Genomic DNA, 20,712 nt, shown 5'->3' with positions numbered 1-20,712 from the left:
GGATGTATCTAAATTCAGAGTTATTTTTATTTTTATTTTTTTTTTATTTTTTTATTTTTTAAATTTTTATTTATTTATGATAGTCACACAGAGAGAGAGAGAGGCAGAGACACAGGCAGAGGGAGGAGCAGGCTCCATGCACTGGGAGCCCGATGTGGGATTCGATCCCGGGTCTCCAGGATCGCGCCCTGGGCCAAAGACAGGCGCCAAACCGCTGCGCCACCCAGGGATCCCTCAGAGTTATTTTTAAATCATAAATAATTTTAAATGCAAGCAAATAAAAATGTAATTATAAGGTGGTAATATTTTCTTAATATTTCAATCATTTTTAGTAATATAAATACAAGCAAAATGATGAAAGAAAAATTTAATTATATCATAGCTTCATTTCCTGTTTTCATTACTCATTAAACCTTGACAAGTGTGGTAAATGAAATGTACTATATAATTACAGTGTGCCACAGATTCCTTTGGACACCACCTACATTAATTGTAAGGCTATTTTAAAATGAAACATGTATAGTATGCCAGGTGGCTGATATGAACTTCTAAGATCATCCACCATCTTCCTCTCTAAAATTATTCTGTTCTTTAGCCTATCAGTAAAAACATAACCACTGAGATCGCTAATATTTATTCAGTTTTTACCATGTGCTACATACTCTGCTAGGCACTTTAGAAGTTATTTTATTTAAATCTTTTGAGAACCCTGTAAGCTAGGTGTGATTATAATCTCCATTTTACACACACAGTACCATATGCTTAGCTATGTATTTTCTGTGTGCCTTCTGAGTACAGGTTTTTAGGAAGGGGCTAAAAGAACCCTGGTGGTTATAAATAATAATTTCAGCATAATAAGAAATTACATGTAGGGCCGATTTTATTTCCAATGATGGTATACTGACAGTTTGCTGTCACCAAGGGGCTTAATGCTATTTAATAATTTGCCCTTATCCTACACATAATTGCATTCATAATATGTTATTCTATTTCTAAGTTTTTAAAAGTTTTCAGAAAACTGTGGTGTGTAAGCCGTTCTTTCTAGTAATATATGTAAGGCTCATTTATTCTAGAAAAATGTGAGACCCAGAGATAAAAATAAAAGTTGTTATCCCATTTCCCATAGGAAACCACTGTTAACATTTTATATATATTCTCCCATTTGTTTTTATCCATGCATATGTAAATATATACATTTAAATTCAATTGGAAACATACTTTGTAGCTTGGTTTGGTTTTTCTGATTTTTACAATTTATTTGATCATATATCAAAACATTTTCTTACATCATTAAAATTTCTTCCACATAATTTTAACCATAACACAGAATTCTGTTGTATGATTATACTCTAATTATTGGACCAATTCTTTATTGTCAGACATTTAAATAGGTGGAGAAAACTTTAAATACTTAGTCTTATTCAAGTTTTAGGTATCAGATCTTTGATGATTAAAAAATAATAACAATATGCCCAGTAAAAGCCTTGAGCTAAATCTTTCTTGATCTAAATTTTAATCTAAAAGTACAGAGTTGAAGGCAACCTCAGAGGAATTTAGCCCATCTTCCTATTCCTGGAGAGAAATATATCACTATCCCAGATACAGGTCTCTAGAAACTATTCTTGAATTTAATGAGGGAAGCAAATTCCATAACCCCTTCCAATGTATTATTACAGAGTTGGTGTCAAAAGCATAAACTTTGGAGGTAAACAGACCCTGGGACCAAATATCAGATAAAGGACTTTGATCTTGGACACTGACTTTATTACTTGCTCTCATTTTCAGTTTCTATAATGATTCCATCATGAGGTTTCTGCAAGAATTCCATGAGATAATATAGAGATTGTCCAGCAAAGCTTAAGTGTTGAACATATGCCAATTCTTTTTGTTTTACCAAATCTGTAACATTTCCTTGTGTTCTTTCTACAATGAAAAAATACCCACACATCAATATTTATGGCACTAAATATACCTGAAGACCCTTACTAAATCCTCTGAACTGCTTCTCCAAACCAAACTAATTCATTTGACTTTTTCTATACTCTTCTTTTGTAATTCTTTACACATTCAGACTCCTAAATTTTGCGACTTTCAAATTAGGATATATCACCATTGGTCTGGCTAGTAATGCAGATGGTAAGGAATTCCCCTGTACCTTCTATATTGTTACATTTGTTGCCACACTCACAAGAACTTGCTGAATTCTTCAGAAGTTATGATGTAATTAACTCAGGTTCCACTTATAAGGCCCTAACCACTGCTTCCTTGTGCTATACACACACTGATTCGTCATCTCACTTGAAGCAGTTCCATCATTGTTTCAAGTTGGGTTCATTGACTTGGACCTGTTTTCCAATATCAGAGTATTTGGTTTTAATCAAATGGTCTTGTCATCTACACATGTACTTTAGCCTATTTTTAAATTACTGGTGAAAAAAAATAAATTGGTAAAATTTAGAGGCAAATGAGTTAATACATATCCCATAGATAATGAGTTAATACATACCCCATAGTTAATACAACCATTACACATCAATGTGGCAGAGGATAGCAGTGACATAGAATTAATGGGTACCTCTTTTGTAAGCAGGTTTCTTTTCATGTGAGTCCAGTAGCACTGAAATTTTCTCCAGTCTTCTATGTTTGAGTAGATTTTAGTGTGTCATCTGTGTGGATTATGAATTTGTAGGCTTTGGCTCTAAAAGCTGTAATTACCAATGCTTGAAAGACATCTATCTGTGAGGGTGAGGACATGAAGAAGATAAACCAAAACCAAGATATATAACTACCACACCCCACCTTCCTATCAGAAACTTTGTATGTTTTTTTTTTTAAGATTTTATTTACTTATTCATAGACACACAGAGAGAGAGAGAGAGAGAGAGAGAGAGAGAGAGGCAGAGACACAGGCAGAGGGAGAAGCAGGCTCCATGCAGGGAGCCCAATGTGGGACTCGATCTCGGGTCCCCAGGATCACACTCCAGGCTGCAGGCGGCGCCAAACCGCTGCACCACCCGGGCTGCCTGAAACTTTGTATGTTTAAAGTACATTAGGACCTTTAGACAGGCCCTTCTATCTGGGTGCATCATCAGGTTGCCTGGATTGTACATTATCAATCTCTCAGGCAGTAAATGTCCTCTCTCACGTACACTATTAGCTCAAAGGTTCTTCAAAGCCTAAAGGTGGAAAAAAACCAAGCTTCTTTATTACCGAGTGATCATATTCTTGACAATGATTATAAAAGCAATTTTTATAATGAGGGAGAAACACTGGGCCTAGAGGCAGGAGACTTCATTTCCAGTTCTGAATCCCTCATGCGTTAACTGTGAGCCCAGCGGAAGCTTGCCTCAGTTTCTAAGCAAGCCTCAATTTCCTTATCTGTAAAATGGACAATGGTTCACAGAATGGTTGCATACAAAAAGATCACAGATATGAATATGCTTTAAAAATACTATGAGATTTCTATAAAACTCAGGCTATATAGCAGGGGGAAAAAATAAAAGTCACACTATTTCATTGGAAATATGGACAATGGTTTCTGCTTTCATCTATGACTAAATACTGAACATATATGTTTTTAGTATTTCTGAATTTGTTGAAGGCATATCTATGCTATGAGTAGCTATGACTTGGAAGTGTTGTGAGAAATGACACTATTCTTGTCATTGAAAATTAACAAAGCAACTAATCCTTTCAAAGGTAGAGGTAGCTTAGACCTGACTCATAATACTTGCATTCTGTCTGATTTTCTTAGATTTTCTTTAAATAAAACTTAGCAGTCTTCTAAGAACAAATGAAATGAGACTAGCCCTTGAGTAAAAACAGTGGGTGGCTAACGCTTCATTCCTCAATAACATGTTTGAGTCCCTTGTTTATTTTTGTGTTATTAAGTGACACTTAAATAAATACCTTGTTGAGTAATGATGCTGTGGCAAACCTGAAATCTTTTTAAGACACTGCTCTGCCTAAGGTGAGCGATTAAAGCATGTATATAAACTAAGTCCCCTTTGGCTCATCTAGTCAACCCATAAGTAGTACTAGAAATGAAAAATTGTGTGGGGCTTATGACATGGCCAGAGGGAAGAAGGGGAAGGGCAGGAGAAGTCTCCCTGGAAAAATGAAGAAAGTGTAAAGGATGGCAGGGAAACTAATAACTAAAAATTGATTCTGACTATAGATACCAGTATATTAAGTTGATGCAAATTAAGGTGGCATGAGATTTGCTTTTTTTTTTAAAAAAAAAAAAAAAGCGTTTTCCCCGTATAGTATAATAATAACCACTTTATTTTAAACGTAGCCAGGAAGGGCTATGTTTGCTCATGTGATCAGGTTTCTGCACTTCCCACACCTGGGGAAGTATCAGCTAATATTGATTTAGCACTAATTTATACCTGATGGTCGGGGCCAACTAGAATAGAAGAGAACTGGTACAAATTAGTGGGGCCCTGGGGTCCCAGAAAGAGGCCTGGGGCCTGACTGTTGTATATCAATACAAATCACCCTTTCTGGGAGGGAATGGAAAAATATTTTAAAGGACCTGAATCTGGTGTGCTAAAGATTCCCTTTAAGAATGCTGGGAATGGATGAAATCAAGTTACATTCTTAGATTGTATTAAGTTTGTTCATTAATCTGGGAGCCAAGCAAACTAGAAGCAGAACAGGCTTTAAAATATCTGACTCATTATTATATTATAAAGAATATTAGCCAGTCATATACCTATTCCTCTATGAAATTCCCTGTTTTAAAAAATCTCTAAACTAGTCTTACATTATAAAGATCAGTGGAGATTTTTTTTTTGAACCATAGAATTAGATACTTATTCTTTGAAAACTGTTTTCTTTGGGTAATTTCCATGAACACATGTTAGTTATCAACATTTTTGTGTTTGGCTAAAAAGTGAAAAAATATTTGGGGCTTGGAATTAAATTTGGTGAACTTTTATTTATTTCTAATCCATTGTCTCCCAGATTTGCCTGATCATAATGATCACCTGGGGAAGTTGTTAAAAATTTTATAGTCCTACCCTTCTAGCTCCCAGACATGCAAAATTAGACTTTTCAGGAAGGCAGGCTAAAATCTATAATTTAACAGCAAAGACCTCAGCTACACCTCATGATTTACATATTTGAAAAATACAGTTCTGTGTCCTTGTCCTATTCCTCATGATGTCAGAGCTCTTCAAACCCCCCATATCTCACTTTTCCTCAGTGACTGCGGGCTTCTTCCTATTCCATCCCACCTAAGCAATAAGGCGCATTCCCATCAATCACTGTGGCCTTCGGTAGCAATGAGTCTCTACTACAGTGGCAGTGGACAGCATCTATAGTATTGGGCAAGGAGATGATGGAGTAGAGAGAGGGAGGTGTGGTCCAGAGAAGCATTTCTAGAGACTCTGACCCTCCCCCTGACAACCAGTTGTAGATGACTTTGCTGCCTCCTGAAGTGGCCACACTCAACCTCCCATTGTGCTATGTAAAATGTTTTTTTACCTCCACTCTCCTATCTCCTGTAATGGCAGAGGGGGGGTGTCATTGTCCCTTTTTGTGAAACTTGTGCTCCTGATCAAATTCTCTACTGCCTCATGAAAGCTAAATCTATGAATCCTTCTCCTCTTTCAGACTTTGCTTTTTCATTTTTTTTTTCTCCTTTGGCCTCTTTGGCTTATAGGTGTATAAAAAGACATGTCTTCCCTATTTTTTTTTTAAGATTTTATTTATTTATTCCTGAGAGACACAGAGAGAGGCAGAGACACAGGCAGAGGGAGAAGCAGGCTCCATGCAGGGAGCCTGACGTGGGACTCGATCCTGGGTCTCTCAGGATCTTCAGGCTGAAGGCGGCACTAAACCGCTGAGCCACCCAGGCTGCCCCCCTATTCTTTTTAAACTAAACCAATACATGCCTTCTTGGTCTCTGTTGAACCCCAAGATCCCATTTTCATCCTTGCTTTATTTTTACTGTCAAATTTCTCAAAAAGAACATTTTACATCAATCATATTTTACTTCTCAATCTTTTCATGAACCCAACTATAACCTGGCTCCCACAGAGCCATATTTTATAGATCCTGTTGGTTTGAAATTACTTGTGTTCAGATCCAATGACTTTTTGTGTAGTCCTTAACCTTCTTAACCCACTCAGTAGCATTTGATATTGCTGATAATCCTATTTTTTTTTCAAAACTTTATCAATTAGTGATCATTTAATCATAAGAGCAGTAATCTATTCAAACAATTAAAACAAGGGGGATTTTAATATAAGACCTCAGGAAGCTTTCCCACAGAATGCATAATTAGAGAAGGATTGGAATCAGGAACTGGGAAGCTATCTGTAACCAATAAAGTTTTAACAAATGATTATTGATCACCTGTTATATTCTAGGCACTGGCTAGGTGTTAAGTGATCAAGTACTGAACAGAATAGACAAGGTCCTGACCTTAGAGACTTTACAATCTAGTGGAGGAGGTTAAACATAAGCAAGCAAACAAATGTGCATTTACAACTTGTGATGAACATTACAAATGAACCAGATTTGCTTAATGATAGATTGTTATAGGGTATTAGTGACAGGCGAGGACTCACAAAGGATACTCTGAAAACATGACATTTAAACTGAACTATGAAGAATGTGAGGAAGCCACTCAGGGAAACTGAGGAGTGTGAGGGATGTGGAAGGAGTGTTTCAGGCTGAAGATAACCTGTGTGAAGACCCTGCAGTAGGGTTTTGGAGTAAATGAAAGGAGACCATTTTGGCTGGAACTTAAAAGGTGAGGCAGAGAACAGAGCAAGATTAGTCTGGGGAAGGAGGCTGAAGCCAGATCAGGACAGGCCTTTTAAGCTATTTTAAGGAATTTGGATTTGATTGCAAAGTAATTGGAAGATATTGAACTGATTTAAGCAGCAAACAACATGGTCCAATATATTTCTAGGTTTATTGCAACTGATAAGCAGAGAATCGATTAAAGAAGGCAAGAGTAGAAGTGGAAAGACCAGTTGGCAGCTGTAGCAATAATGTAGGTAAGAGATGATGGTAGTTTGTGAGCTAATGGAGTAGCAGAGGACATGGAGAGAAGGGAATGGATTAGACATATTTTTGTGAAGAGCAAATGAGAGGACAAGATAATGGGTTGGATTGGGGAGGGAAGGAGAGTGAGAAACTTAGAATATTACTCAGGTCATGTTATTTAGAATAACTAGGTGGATGGTGATACCATTTACTGAAGTGGGAAAAAAAATATAGATTGAATTTTTTTTTTGATGGGAGGGGAAAGCAAGAATATAAAAATTAAAAGTTTAGTTCTATTTCAATACATTACTATCAGATATTCATGGAGACTTGACACATCAGATAGGCAAAGGAATGTTGAATTTGAAGGAAATGCCTGGGCTGGAGATTCTGATTTGGGAGTTGCCAGCATTTTAGAATACTTAATGTCATGGGAATGGTTGAAATCACTAAGAAGAAACAAAAGATAGAGCCCAATTTATAGAGGGGATTGGAGGAAGAAAAACTCCTGAGGGATACTGAACAGGAGTGGCTAGAAAACTAGGAAGCAGAAATATGTACTTATCAATAGTTATTTGAATGTAAATGGACTTAACAGTCCAATCAAAAGACATAGGGTGATGGAATGTATAAAAAAGCAAACCCATCTATATGCTGTCTACAAGAGACTCATTTCAGATCTAAAGACACATGCAGGGGTACCTGGGTGGCTGAGTTGGTTAAGCAGCCAACTCTTGATTTTGGCTTTGGTCATATCTCAAGATCCTAGGATCAAGCCATGTATCAGACTTCCCACTCCTCAGAGAGTCTGCTTGAAATTCTCTCTCCCTCTCCCTTTGCCCCTCCTGCTGCACTCTCTCACACATACTGTCTCTAAATAAATAAATAAAATATTTAAAGACACACGCATATTGAAAGTGAAAGGATGGAGAAACATTTGTTATGCATACAAATGTCAGAAGAAAGCTGGGGTAGCAATACTTTTATCAAATAGTCCTTAAAACAAAGATTGTAACAAGAGACAAAGAACACTATATAATAATAAAGGGGACAATCCAACAAGATATAACAATTGTAAATATTGATGCACCCAACATGAGGGCACCCAAATATATAAAACAGCTAATAACAAACATAAAGGAAATAATTGATAATAATATAATAATAGTAAGGGACTTTAACACCCCATTTACATCAATAAACTGATCATCCAAACAGAAAATCAAAAAGGAAACAGTGACTTTGAATGATACACTAGACCAGATGGATTTAACAGATATATTCAGAACATTCCATCCTAAAAAAATAGAATACACATTCTTTTCATGTGCATAGAGAACGTTCTCCAGAATAGATCACATATTAAGACAGAAAACAAGTCTCAACACTTTCAAAAAGAGCGAAGGCATGCCATGCATCTTTCCTGACCACAACACTATAAAACTGGAGGTCAATCACAAGAAAAAGTCTGGAAAGACCACAAACACAAGGAGGTTAAATAACATGCTACTAAACAATGAATGAGTTGACCAGAAATCAAAGAGGAAATTTAAAAGTACATAGAGAAAAATAAAAATTAAAACACAATGGTACAAAATCTTTGGAATGTACCAGCAGCAGTCCTAAGAGGGAAGTTTAAAGCAATACAGGCCTATTTCAAGAAACAAGAAAAATCTTGTTTAAAATAAACAACCTAATCTTACACTTAAAGGAGCTAGAAAAAGAACAAACAAAACCCCAAAACAGCAGAAGGAAGGAAATAATAAGGGTTAGACCAGAAAGAAATGATTTAGTTTCTATTATAGAAACTAAAGAAACAATAGAACAGATCGATGACACCAGGAGCTGGTTCTTTGAAAAGATCAACACAATTAATCAACCTTTAATCAGTTTCGCCAACAAACCAAACCAAAACAAAACAAACAAGGGAGGACTCTAAATCACAAATGCAAAAGGAGAAATAACAACAGACACCACAGAAATGCAAAGGATTGTAAGAATATTATGCAAAATAATATGCAAAAAAATTGGACAACCTAGAAAAAAATAGATAAATTCTTAGAACCATATAACCTACTAAAACTGAAGCAGGAAAAAAATAGAAAACATGACCAGATCGATTACCAGCAATGAACAAAAGTCCAGGACCAGATGGCTTCACGGGTGAATTCTACCAAACTTTAAAGAATTTATATCTATTCTTCTCAAACTGTTCCAAAAATAGAAGAGGAAAGAAAACTTTCAAATTCATTCTATGAAGCCAGAATTACTCTGATACCAAAGCTGGATAAAGACACCACAAAAAAAGAGAACTGCAAGCCAGTATCTCTGATGAACATAGATGCAAAAATCCTCAACAAAATATTGGCAAACCGAATCCTACAATACGTGTAAAAAACCATTCACCACCATCAACTAGGATTTATTTCCAGGATGCAAGGGTGTTTGAATATTCACAAGTCAATCAACATGATATATCACATCAATAAGAGAAAGGATAAAAACCATAAGATCATTTCAATAGATGCAGAAAAAGCATTTATCAAAGTACAACACCCAATCATAATAAAGACCCTCAACTAAGTAGGTTTAGAGAGAGCATACTTCAACGTAATAAAACCTTATATGAAAAACCCACAGTTCACATCATAGTCAAAGGGGAAAATACCTGTTTTTCCCCAAAGGTCAGAAACAAGAAAGAGTGTCCACTCCCACCACTTTTATTTAACATAATACTGGAAGTCCTAGCCATAGCACTCAGACAAGAAAATGGAATAAAAGGCATCCAAATTGGTAAGGAAGAAGTAAAACTTTAACTATTTGCAGAGGACATGATACTAGGTATAGAAAATCCTAAAGACTACACCAAAAAACTACTAGAACTGGTAAGTACATTCAATAAAGCCATAGGATACAAAAATCAATGTACAGAGATACATAATATTTCTATACATGAATAGTGAAACAGCAGAGAAATTAAGGAAACAATCCCACTTACAATTCTACCAAAAATAATAAAATACCTAGGAATAAACTTAACCAAAGAGGTAAAAGACTTATACTCTGAAAAATATAAAACACTGACAAAAGAAATTGAAGAGGACACAAATAAATGGAAAGACATTCCATGCTCATGGATTGGAAGAATATGGTTAAAATGTCTGTACTACCAAATGCAATCCACAGATTTAATGCAATTTCTATCAAATATCAAGAGCATATTTCACAGACCTTGAACAATCCTAAAATCAGAAAAGAATCAGAAAAGATCCAAACAGCCAAAGCAATCTTGAAAAAAAAAAAAAAAAGCTGGAGGTATCACAATTCCAGACTTTAAGTTATATTACAAAGCTGTAATAATCAAAACAGTATGATACTGGCACAAAAATAGACACTGATCAACAGAACAGAATAGAGAGCCCAGAAACAAACCCAGAGTTATATGGTCAATAAATCTTCAATGAGAGATACAAGATTATGCAATGGGAAAAGACAAACTCTTCAACAGATAGTGTTGGGAAAACTGGACAGCTACATGTAAAAGGATGAAACTGTACCACTTTCTTATACCATACACAAAATTACACTCAAAATGGATTAAGGACCTAAATGTGAGACCTGAAATCAGAAAAATTCTAGAGGAAAGGACAGAAAGAAATTTCTCTGACAGTGGCTGTAGCAACATCTTTTTAGGTGTGTCTCCTGAGGCAAGGGAAACAAAAGTAAAAATAAACTATTGGGACTACATCAAAATGTAGCTTTGACTACATCAAACCTTCTTCACAGCAAAGGAAATAACAAAACTAAGAATCTGGTCCAATCAAGAATGGGAGAATATATTTGCAAATGACATATCCCATCAAGGGTTGTATCCAAAATCTATAAAGAACTTATAAAACTCAACACCCAAAAACCAGATAATCCAAATAAAATATGGGCAGAAGACATGAACAGACATTTCTCCAAAGACCACCTACAGATGGCCAGCAGACACATGAAAAGATGCTCAAAATCACTCATTATCAGGGAAGGACAAATCAAAACTACAATAAGCTATCACCTCACACCTGTCAGAATGGCTAAAATAAAAAACTCAAGAAATAGCGTTGATGACAATGTGGAGAAAAAAAAAAAAACATCATACATTGTTTGTGGGAATGCAAACTGGTATAGCCACTGTTAACGATAATATTCAGGTTCCCCCCCCAAAATTAAAAATAGAACTGCTATAATCCAGTAATCACACTACTGGGCATTTACCCAAAGAATATGAACACACTCATTTGAAAGGATATATGCACTCCTATGTTTACTGCAGCATTATTTACAATAGCTAAATTATGAGAGCAGCCCAACTGCACATCAACAAATGAATGGATAATGGAGGTGTAGTATGTATATACAATGGAATATTATTCAACCATTAAAAAAGAACAAAGTCTTGCTATTTGCAGCATGAATAGAGCAAAAGAATATAATGCTGAGCAAAAGAAGTCAGAGGAAGACAAATACCATGTGATCTCACTCATAAGTGGAATTTAAGAAACAAAACAGCAAACAAAGGATAAAAAAAAAGAGACAGCCCAAAAAACAGATTCTTCACTACAGAGAACAAATGAATAGTTACCAGAGGGGACGTTGGTGGGGGGATGGGTGAAATGGGTGATGGGGATTAAGAGTATACTTATCATGAAGAGCACTGAATCATGTATAGAATTGTTGAATCAGGGAATCCCTGGGTGGCTCAGCGGTTTAGCGCCTGCCTTCGGCCCAGAGCATAATCCTGGGGTCCCGGGATCGAGTCCCACATCAGTCTCCCTGAATGGAGCCTGATTCTCCCTCTGCCTGTGTCTCTGCCTTTCTTTCTCTCTGTGTCTCTCATGAATAAATAAAATCTTAAAAAAAATTGTTGAATCACTACACTGGAATTAAAATTTAAAAATAATAAGTAGGAGTTAAAAAAAAAAAAAGGAAAAAAGAAAAGTAGGTGGTAGATCAGGCAATTGAAGTTAGACTCCAATAGGAGAGTTCTTTTGTCAAGAAGTTGAGCCTGACCAACTATGTTGAAAACTGCTAAAAGTTGGATTAGGATGATATCCAAGGAATATTGATTTGGTCTGGCAATATGGAGGCTGTTGACAACATTGATTAGTAGTTTTCAGTGGCATGTGCAGGTGGAGGCCAGATGAGAGTATATTGAACAACAAATCAGAGTTAACTTGTAGACAATGTTCTCAAGAAGAGTTGCTATGAAGGAATCAGGGAATTAGGGCTGCAAATGGAAAGGGATACAACAAGAATCTTTGCTTTGCTTTTTAAAAATGTTCCAATGGAGCTTGTTCATACATATTGGGAATAATCAAGCATTGGATAATGGACAAGAGGGAGGGGAAGTAAGAAAGGGATTTAAATCACAAGTAGAAGAAATGACTTTTGGTAGAAGAGGAGAAAATGTACCACTTATAAAGGAAAGAGAAATTGGGCCAAATGTCAAAAGATTTGTAGACTTGATGGTAGGGATATACTGCAGTTGTTTGCGGGGGCAGGGGGTGGGCAGGCGGGCAGGTGTAGGGATGGCTTTAGATGATTGAAAAAGAAAAGGGGTAAGACATAAAATAATCATCTTGCAGAAACTGAACATTCTGCCAGGTTCCTTTCTCTCCCCCCCCCTTTCTATTCTCCCTCCCATCAAATTTATTTTCAGAAACACCAAACTCCATTTGATTAAAGATTGCTTCTTTTCTGCCTTCTTTTCTCGTTTATTTTGTCCTTGATTCTCTTGTTCTTTATTCCTACATTCTTCTCCCTTGTTCCCCTCGCTTCAAGTATTGGATATATGTGAATACCCCTAAATCCACATCTCTGCTGTTCTCAACTTCACTATCATTTAAAAACTACCTTCAAACATTTTTTTCCTCTTTTTTCTTCTTGTATCTATATGAGATGGTTGGAATCAACTACACTTATTGTGGTAATCATTTTGAAAAATATATATGTGAATCCAATCCTTGTGCTGTGAATCCAATTCTTGTGCTGTATATACCTTAGACTTATACCATACTGTGTATCAGTTACAGCTTAATAAGACAAAGAAAAAAACTGCCTTCACTTGAATATCCTCTGGTTCTTTTATTTATAGCTGAATTCATAATTATCTTCTCATCAAATCTACTCATTCTCCTGGCTGCCATGTCGAAGCCACTACTATCCTGCCAGCATTACAATCCTGAAGCTTCAGAGTTGTCTGACCTACTTTCAAAGTCCCTCAGCTGAGAAGATCTATCAACTTTCATGTTTTCCTCTCTACATCCTCTGTCATTCCCCTAACTCTCATTACATAAACTCACATGGATTATCACCCAAGACTGCTAAATCATCTTCCAGTATGCAATCTCCTATCCAGGTTGAAAACTGTCCTTGCATCAGTCTTCATGAAGCATAGCACCACTCATGTTCTCCCTACCCATTTGAGAGTCTGATAGCTCCTCACTACATACTCTATATAAAGTACAGGCCTTGCCCACTAACACCCATGACCAGTCATCCACAGATCCAGGTTTGTCTTTCATCAATAATCAATCAAGGTAGACTGTCCAATTATCTCGTAACATATCCTGTGTCTTCCTAAAGACAAGACTTCCCCATATTTTTCTTCCTGGTGCCTTTCCTCAACAGTGATCTTTCCCTCTCATCACTTCCATGTTCTTTTATTTACACCTCTCCTCTTGAAGACATATGTTTAGAAATCATTTTTGCCTCGATTTGTAGGCATAGCTTTTTGCCTCTGATAGACTACAATTTACCAAAGTGTGAGAACGGATGTGCCCTACAGAGTATACAGCAGTGTCTGACACTCTGAAAACATTTAATAAGGAACTTGATGAGGCCTGCTGCCAGTAATGTGTTATTAAATCTTCATATAGGCTAATTAGATGTATTAGTACAGGCTTTTTCAATAAGATGCTGAATAGGACACTGAAAGTTATGTGCTACAAAAAGCTTAAAATAATAACAAGAAACTTCTCTCATCAAGCACTGATGAATTGATTGCACTTTAACAACAGTGCCTTAACTCACTCATGTAGTAAAAAGTAAAATTCAGACACATAAGAGGAAATTAATCCAGAACACATTTTAATCACTCTGAAATCTCATAAAAAAACAAAGTAACACTATGATAATCAAGCATACTCTCTTCATAGGATTACTGCTGCTCTCATGCATTGTTGACACTGTGTTCAGAGCTAAAACAAATACAATGCCACAGCATGAAAAGAGAATATCTGCAGTTTTCTTTGGTCCCCACATCTTCAGCTTCTGAATGTCCTGGCTTTGTACAATATAGTCTTTTAGTTAAGTGATAAAAGTCAGCTTATATATCAGCTTAGGGAATGTGCCCCTGGCATCAGAGTTGGCTATAGAAATTGCTGTGGAAATGAAAGCTGAAAACCTGGTGGTCCTCATCACTGTTTTCTACTCTTATTTTAGATTTTATTTATTTATTCATGAGAGACACACAGAGAGAGAAGCAGAGACGTAGGCAGAGGGAGAAGCAGGCTCCATGCAGGGTGCCCGATGTGGGACTCGATTCCAGGATCCCAGGATCACGCCCTAAGCCAAAGGCAGATGCTCAACTGCTGAGCCACCTAGGCATTCCTGTTTTCTATTCTTGTAGGAATACTTACATACTTGCTCTTTTGATATTTACTCTTTAAAAATTAGATAACCCCTATTTCTATTGCTTCTTTTGGACTTCTTTTAGAAAAAAGCATTGGGAAAAAGTTCCTTGACATTGGTCTTAGCAAGGATTTTATGGATACAATGCCCAGAGTACAAGAAACAAAAGCAAAAACAAACAAGTGAAACTATATTAAACTAAAAAGCCGGGCAGCCTTGGTGGCTTAGTGGTTTAGCACTGCCTTCAGCCAAGGCGTAATCCTGGAGACCTAGGATCAAGTCCTACGTCGGGCTCCCTGCGTGGAGCCTGCTTCTCCCTCTGCCTCTCTCTCTCACTCTCTGTATCTCTAATGAATAAATAAAAATTAAAAAGAAAAAAGCCTTCTACACAGCAAAGGAAATGGGCAAAGGATCTAAACAGATACTTTTTTCAAAAAAGACATTCACATGGTCAACAGGTACATGAAAAGATGCTCAACATTATTAATCATCAGAGAAGTGCAAATCAAAACCACAATGAAATACCAACTCACACTTGTTAGAATTTCTTTTTCAGAAAAGACAAGAGATAACAAGTGCTGGTGAGGCTACGCAGAAAAAGGACCCCTTGGGACACCTGCGTAGCTCAGCAGTTGAGTGTCTACCTTTGGCTCAGGTCATGATCCTGGGGTCCTGGGATTGAGTCCCACATCACACTCCCTGCTGGGAGCTTGCTTCCCCCTCTGCCTATGTCTCTGCCTCTCTCTGTGTCTCTCATGATTATATAAATAAAATCTTAAAAAAAAAAAAAAAGAAAGAAAAAGTACCCCTTGAGCACTGCTGGTGAAAATGTAGAGTGGTGCAGCCACTATGGAAAACAGGATGGAAATTCCTCAAAAGATTAAAAGTAGAACTAGCATATAATTTAGCAATCCCACTTTTGGATATATTTCCAAAGAAAATGAAATGAGTAGGTAGGTCAAAGAGATATTTGCAAACCCATGTTCATTGCACATTTATAATAGTCAAGACATGGAAACATAGAAATATAAAATATACACAATACAATGTAATATTCTTTAGTCATAAAAAGAAAAAATTCCTGCCATTTGTGATTACATGGATGAAACTTAAAGGCATTTTGCTAAGTAAAATAAGTCAGATGTAGAAAGACAAATACTAAACATTCTTACTTATATGTGGAATCTAAAAAAAATAAATAAACCTGAACTTATCTAATAGAGAACAGATTGGTGGTTACCAAGGGCAGGGAGTGGGGAGTGAGGGAAATGGGTGAAAGTGGTCAAAAGATACAGACTTCTAGTTATAAAATGAATAAACTCTGGAGCTGAAATATACAGTGAGATGACTGTAGTTGACAATACTATACTGTATATTTGAAAGTTGCTAAGAAAATAGATTTTTAAAAGTTCTCACCACACGCATAGGTCATGGATGTGTTAAATAACCTTATAGTGTTCATCATTTTGCATTATAGACCTAGATAGCCCCAAATCATTATTAAACTTACACAATCTTATGTCATTATATCTCAATAAAACTAGAGAAAAAAAAAGCAAAATTTGTATTATTTACATGAAATGTTCCTTTCTACTTAAACACATTTTTTTTTTCAGTTCCTTTATATAGGCCTCTTGAGAATAGCCGTTCTTAACAGTGAGAGAGAACTGTCTACAAGTCGGCAGGATGTCATTCCCTAACTGTCCTCAACTGTGCTTCTCTGTCCATTTCACTTGGTTATTTTTTTTTTCTGCAAATGTCAACTGCCTGTTTCTCCATCACCAATTTCACTGTCCATTTCAAACCTCTGATGAGCCTCCAATATCCACTAGGGCTAATATTTTTCACTTTGCCTGTATACTCAGCAGAATATAATTTATGCTTTCTTTTTGAACACCAATTCCAATGCAAATATCTGTGTGGTTTATAGGAGCTGCATGGCACATTTTTTTCTGCTTTGTGGCTATGTCTTTTCAGCAGATCTACCTATGGTCGTATGTATTTTTTCTGATAAAAGGCACAATTTGAGTTCGACAAGCACTTGTTAAAATTTGCTACTCTTTCAACAATATTGAGCATATATGGATCGTCTACCATGTACCAAGCACTGTTATGAAGATTCGGCAGTTGTAAAACAAAAAGTCTTGCTTTCATAGTTCTTATATTCTAGATGGACAAAACAAAAAAAATTATAATAGGTTGGATTGTGATAGGCTTTCTGGGGGAAAAAAGTAGGATACAGATTAGGAAATGCGTAGGGGTGTTTGCAATTTTTAAAGGGTTTTCAGAAAAGCTCTCATCATGAAGGTGATGACTTCTGAGTAAAGAGCTGGTGGAAATTAGGGAGCAAACCATGTGAATATCTGGGGCAAGAACTTTTCAGGCAGAGGGAGCAGCACCCAGTGCAAAGGCGCACGCAGGCTGTCACAAGCAGTAAGGATTTTTATTGTAAGCATCTGCCAGGGACAAAAATTCAGGCAAGGCTTTTTTTGTTGTTGCTATAAAGAATCTACCTACAACAGAGTTTAATCAGCTTAAGATGAACATCAGTGCAGATCTGTTTAGTGTTCTTTCTCAGCCATGACCTCATTGCTAATACTGACAGCCTGGACTGCCTCTTAGATTTGGATGAACCTTGGACATGCAGCCTGGCAAACCTGGATGAAACCAGAAAAGAGAGGTTTGATTGCTCTGTAGGCCCGATGCTCCTTTACCTCATTTTCTCTCTACATGGGGCCGGATATTAATCATATGTAGCCATTGATTCCAAGTTTTAATTTAACCTAAAACATGTCCATTACTATATATGAACTAAGAAGATAATATACTAGAACTCTACCTCAAATGAGCTAATGGTAATTTCTGTCCCACAGACAGCCAAGACATAAGGCTACTGAGAGCAAAGGTGGCTCCCGTGCCATCGAACTGTTTTTTCAATGTTATTTTCTTCTAGTCAGGGCAACATAGTAAGGAGGTCATTACTAACATTAAGTCTCATATAGAATTTCCAGAGATTGTCCCACTTATATTCAACCAATAGAAATAATCTGCCCTGGACCTTTTTTTTTTTTTTTTTTTTTTTTGGATTTTATTTATTAACAAGAGACACACAGAGAGAGGAAGAGACATAGGCAGAGGGAGAAGCAGGCTCCATGCAGGGAGCCCAATGTGGGATTCAATCCTGGATCCCAGGATCATGCCCTGAGAGAACGGCAGACGCTCAACCGCTGAGCCACTCAGGCATCCCATGCCCTGGGCCATTCTATCCTAGCTAACACAGTGGTATAACAGTGCTCTGCTACTCAAGCTAGCCACACCTCCTTCTCAGGATTTTCTAATTTACTGAGGAGAACATTTTCCTAAAGCTTCTGTGATGCCCTAGGAGCCTACTCTCAGCCTTGATGAGGATAAAGCATTATTAAGAACTCAACACATAGACATTTGAAAGCAGGTTTAGTTTATTTTAGCCCACCTTTGATTTGTTTGGAGACTGAACTCCTTACACAGGAAGATCAGTACTTATTTCATGAGAATAAAGGCTTAAGAGACAACCAAGATTTCTTTAGCAAAGAGAAGCTGATTGAACATCTAAACAGGTCATGATGACTTATAAGTAACTAAAAATAGGATTTTAGGACATTAGTAGTTCTCTGTGTGGGTCATTTAGATTTGCTTTAGATGACTGATTTAATTGGCTATGGTAGAATTTGAACATACACCGAAAACCTTTACAATATGGCTAGGTATGCGGTTTTAGATCCAAATCAAGTATTGATCATTATGACTGTGGCTTGGTATAAATTTAGAATTATTGTAATCTAATGTGTTGAGGTTGTTCCATACTTATATTTAGGAGAGGCCAGAGAGGATATTTCTATAATGAAACTATGCTGTAATCAAATCAAAACTTAGTAATTTACTGGCCTTTTTCTTTATTTCACATATTTTGATCTGTTAAAGTTTTTGTTTCTGATATGCTAAAAAAGTCACAGCAAAGAAGCTACTTACTTTTTCCCTCATGAAAGAATGCAATTTCCTAATTAATGAAGTCTTTTAGGTGGAAAAACTAACACAATAGATCAATTACACCAAATTTGAAAGAATAAAGTTTTTGCTCTATGTATAATTAAAATATATGTTATTGTGGAAAGAAAAGCATACGTAGTAGGCTATCTTCACTTGTAAAATTTCTTTTGAACTAATGGGAACTTATCTCATACAGGAGATTTGTGAACTGTTTGTAAATTCTCTACCAATCGTATACTCCACAGCTTTATGCTGTGATGTGCTAGGATAGAGGGCTTATAGATTCAAGTTAGTTTACCTAAGTTGGATTCTAAGCTCCCTACTTACTAGCTGAGTAATCTCAGACAAGACTTTTAGCTTTTTTGTGCTATAGTGGAGAATGTCATGGGGATAATAATAGTATCCACCTTGCAGATTATAGGAGAACTAAATGACATAACACATAAAACATTCTTAGGCCAGTGGCTGGCATGTGATGAACGTTCATTAAATGTTAGCTATTATTCTAGTGTTTGATAGAGTGAGGAACTACCACCGGTCTTAACGGGAAGTACTGGATGCAATTCCTGTATTTTTTTTTTTAATTGGGTTTCATCTTCTTTTCACAGAAGCTAGTATGCTTTTTGGTCTGAGAGCACAAGGAAACAGAGACGGATGGCTCCTCTAAGTGAAACTAACCCCTGAACATAGTGTCTAAAATCACAGGAAGCTTGTCAGTGTGGGCGGACACCAAGAGAAGACCGATTTGATAACCCCCTTCTCTCTCCATCTCTGTCTCTCTCTCTCTTTTTTAATCTCATGGAAATTAATGGAGAGAATCTGATGTATACCTTTAATTGTTCCCGCATAAGGTTTATAACCTTGGTCTGCTATAGGGGTAAACTTAGGTTTTTGATAGGCATCCAAAAATCGTTGTATCTCTCCAGTTTCACTGCAGAATAGAAACTAAATTTACCACAGTGGACTGTTCCATTAAGTCTGGTATTTATTTCTCCCAAGAGGCCATCTGCTTCTGGGGAAAGGCAACGGGGTGCCCTCCATGAATATAACCAATTGATGGTGTAAGGATGTACAATTCATTGTTGACCCTTGCAATTCCGCTATTGTCTTGGAATGTAAGATTTGCTTCTCTTTTCACTGCGTAACTACAAACGTTAAGGGTAGACTTTCATAAAGACCATTGGCCCGGCGTTCGATCCAGCTTCTAGACTTTGCTTTTGATGCCCTGAAGTTCTTTTGATCAATCAGCCCACTAAGCCACGAAAACTCAGGTTACTGAAGCTAGAGGGGAAGGGATGGGTTCTTCTGGTTCCACCTCTAAAACGTCCCAAAAGAGCAGGTGTACTTGCAAAGTTAAAGCAGGGTCGTCGGTCTCAAGTTGCACAATCGGCGCAGGAGGGTGGAGCCCTCGCAACTGGCTCACCCCAGTGTGTGTGTCTGTGGGTGTCGGGGCACGCGCAGGACACACACGGACGCACTTTCCGAGGGCAGCCCAAACTGCTGCCCTCGCCTCAAAGGCTGTCAACTCTCACGCCTCTCCCTGCGGCGCACTGCTGGCCCCCTCCCCACGCCTCTACTCCGTCACGCCCCGCCCCCAAGGTAGCATGCACCACTCTCATTGGTCACTGCTCCCCTCACTCCTACGCCGCGGCCAACCACTCGAGAGCTGGTGGAGCGCGGCGGAGCCAATGGGAGTGCTCGTTGCGGCCGCTGCCGGGTCCGGGCGCCGGGAGGCGGTGCCGGGGGCGGGGCGCGGGTGGGGAATCAGTTGCCGTTTGGAGTGAGGAGCAGGCGGAGGCGGCGGCGGCGGTGTTTGCGGTGGCGCGGGATCCGCGGGGAGCGAGACCCCTCCAGGCCCTTTCGTCCTGCCCCGGTCCCCAGAGGCAGGGGTCTGGGCCCTCCCTGCAGTTGGCGGGCGCTCCCGCGCGCGCAGCCCTGCGAGGCGGCGAGCGGCCCCTGAGGCGGCGTGAGCCGGACTGTGGTCCCTCTCCCCTGTCAGCGCGATGC

General features: G+C 37.8%; 1 long non-coding RNA gene across 4 annotated transcripts in view; it reads right to left on the bottom strand.

The window, feature by feature from the left end:
• Window positions 1-20,712, bottom strand: part of LOC144288853 (uncharacterized) — a 104,281-nt gene that overhangs the window by 82,345 nt on the left and 1,224 nt on the right. Inside the window, exons 2-3 of one of the 4 annotated variants that reach the window (XR_013356864.1) lie at window positions 2,576-2,736; window positions 2,189-2,345 (exon numbers count right to left, since the gene is read on the bottom strand). The exons of 2 other annotated variants lie outside the window; for them this stretch is intronic. This is a non-coding gene — a long non-coding RNA (uncharacterized LOC144288853). The remainder of the gene's footprint in view (window positions 1-2,188; window positions 2,346-2,575; window positions 2,737-20,712) is intronic. One more of the 4 variants, XR_013356865.1, reaches the window with a different exon arrangement.

This window comes from Canis aureus, chromosome 18 (assembly GCF_053574225.1).
Source record: "Canis aureus isolate CA01 chromosome 18, VMU_Caureus_v.1.0, whole genome shotgun sequence".
NCBI lineage: Eukaryota > Metazoa > Chordata > Mammalia > Carnivora > Canidae > Canis > Canis aureus.
The sequence above is the reverse complement of the archived record's forward strand: the minus strand, read 5'-3'. Positions and strand labels throughout refer to the sequence as shown.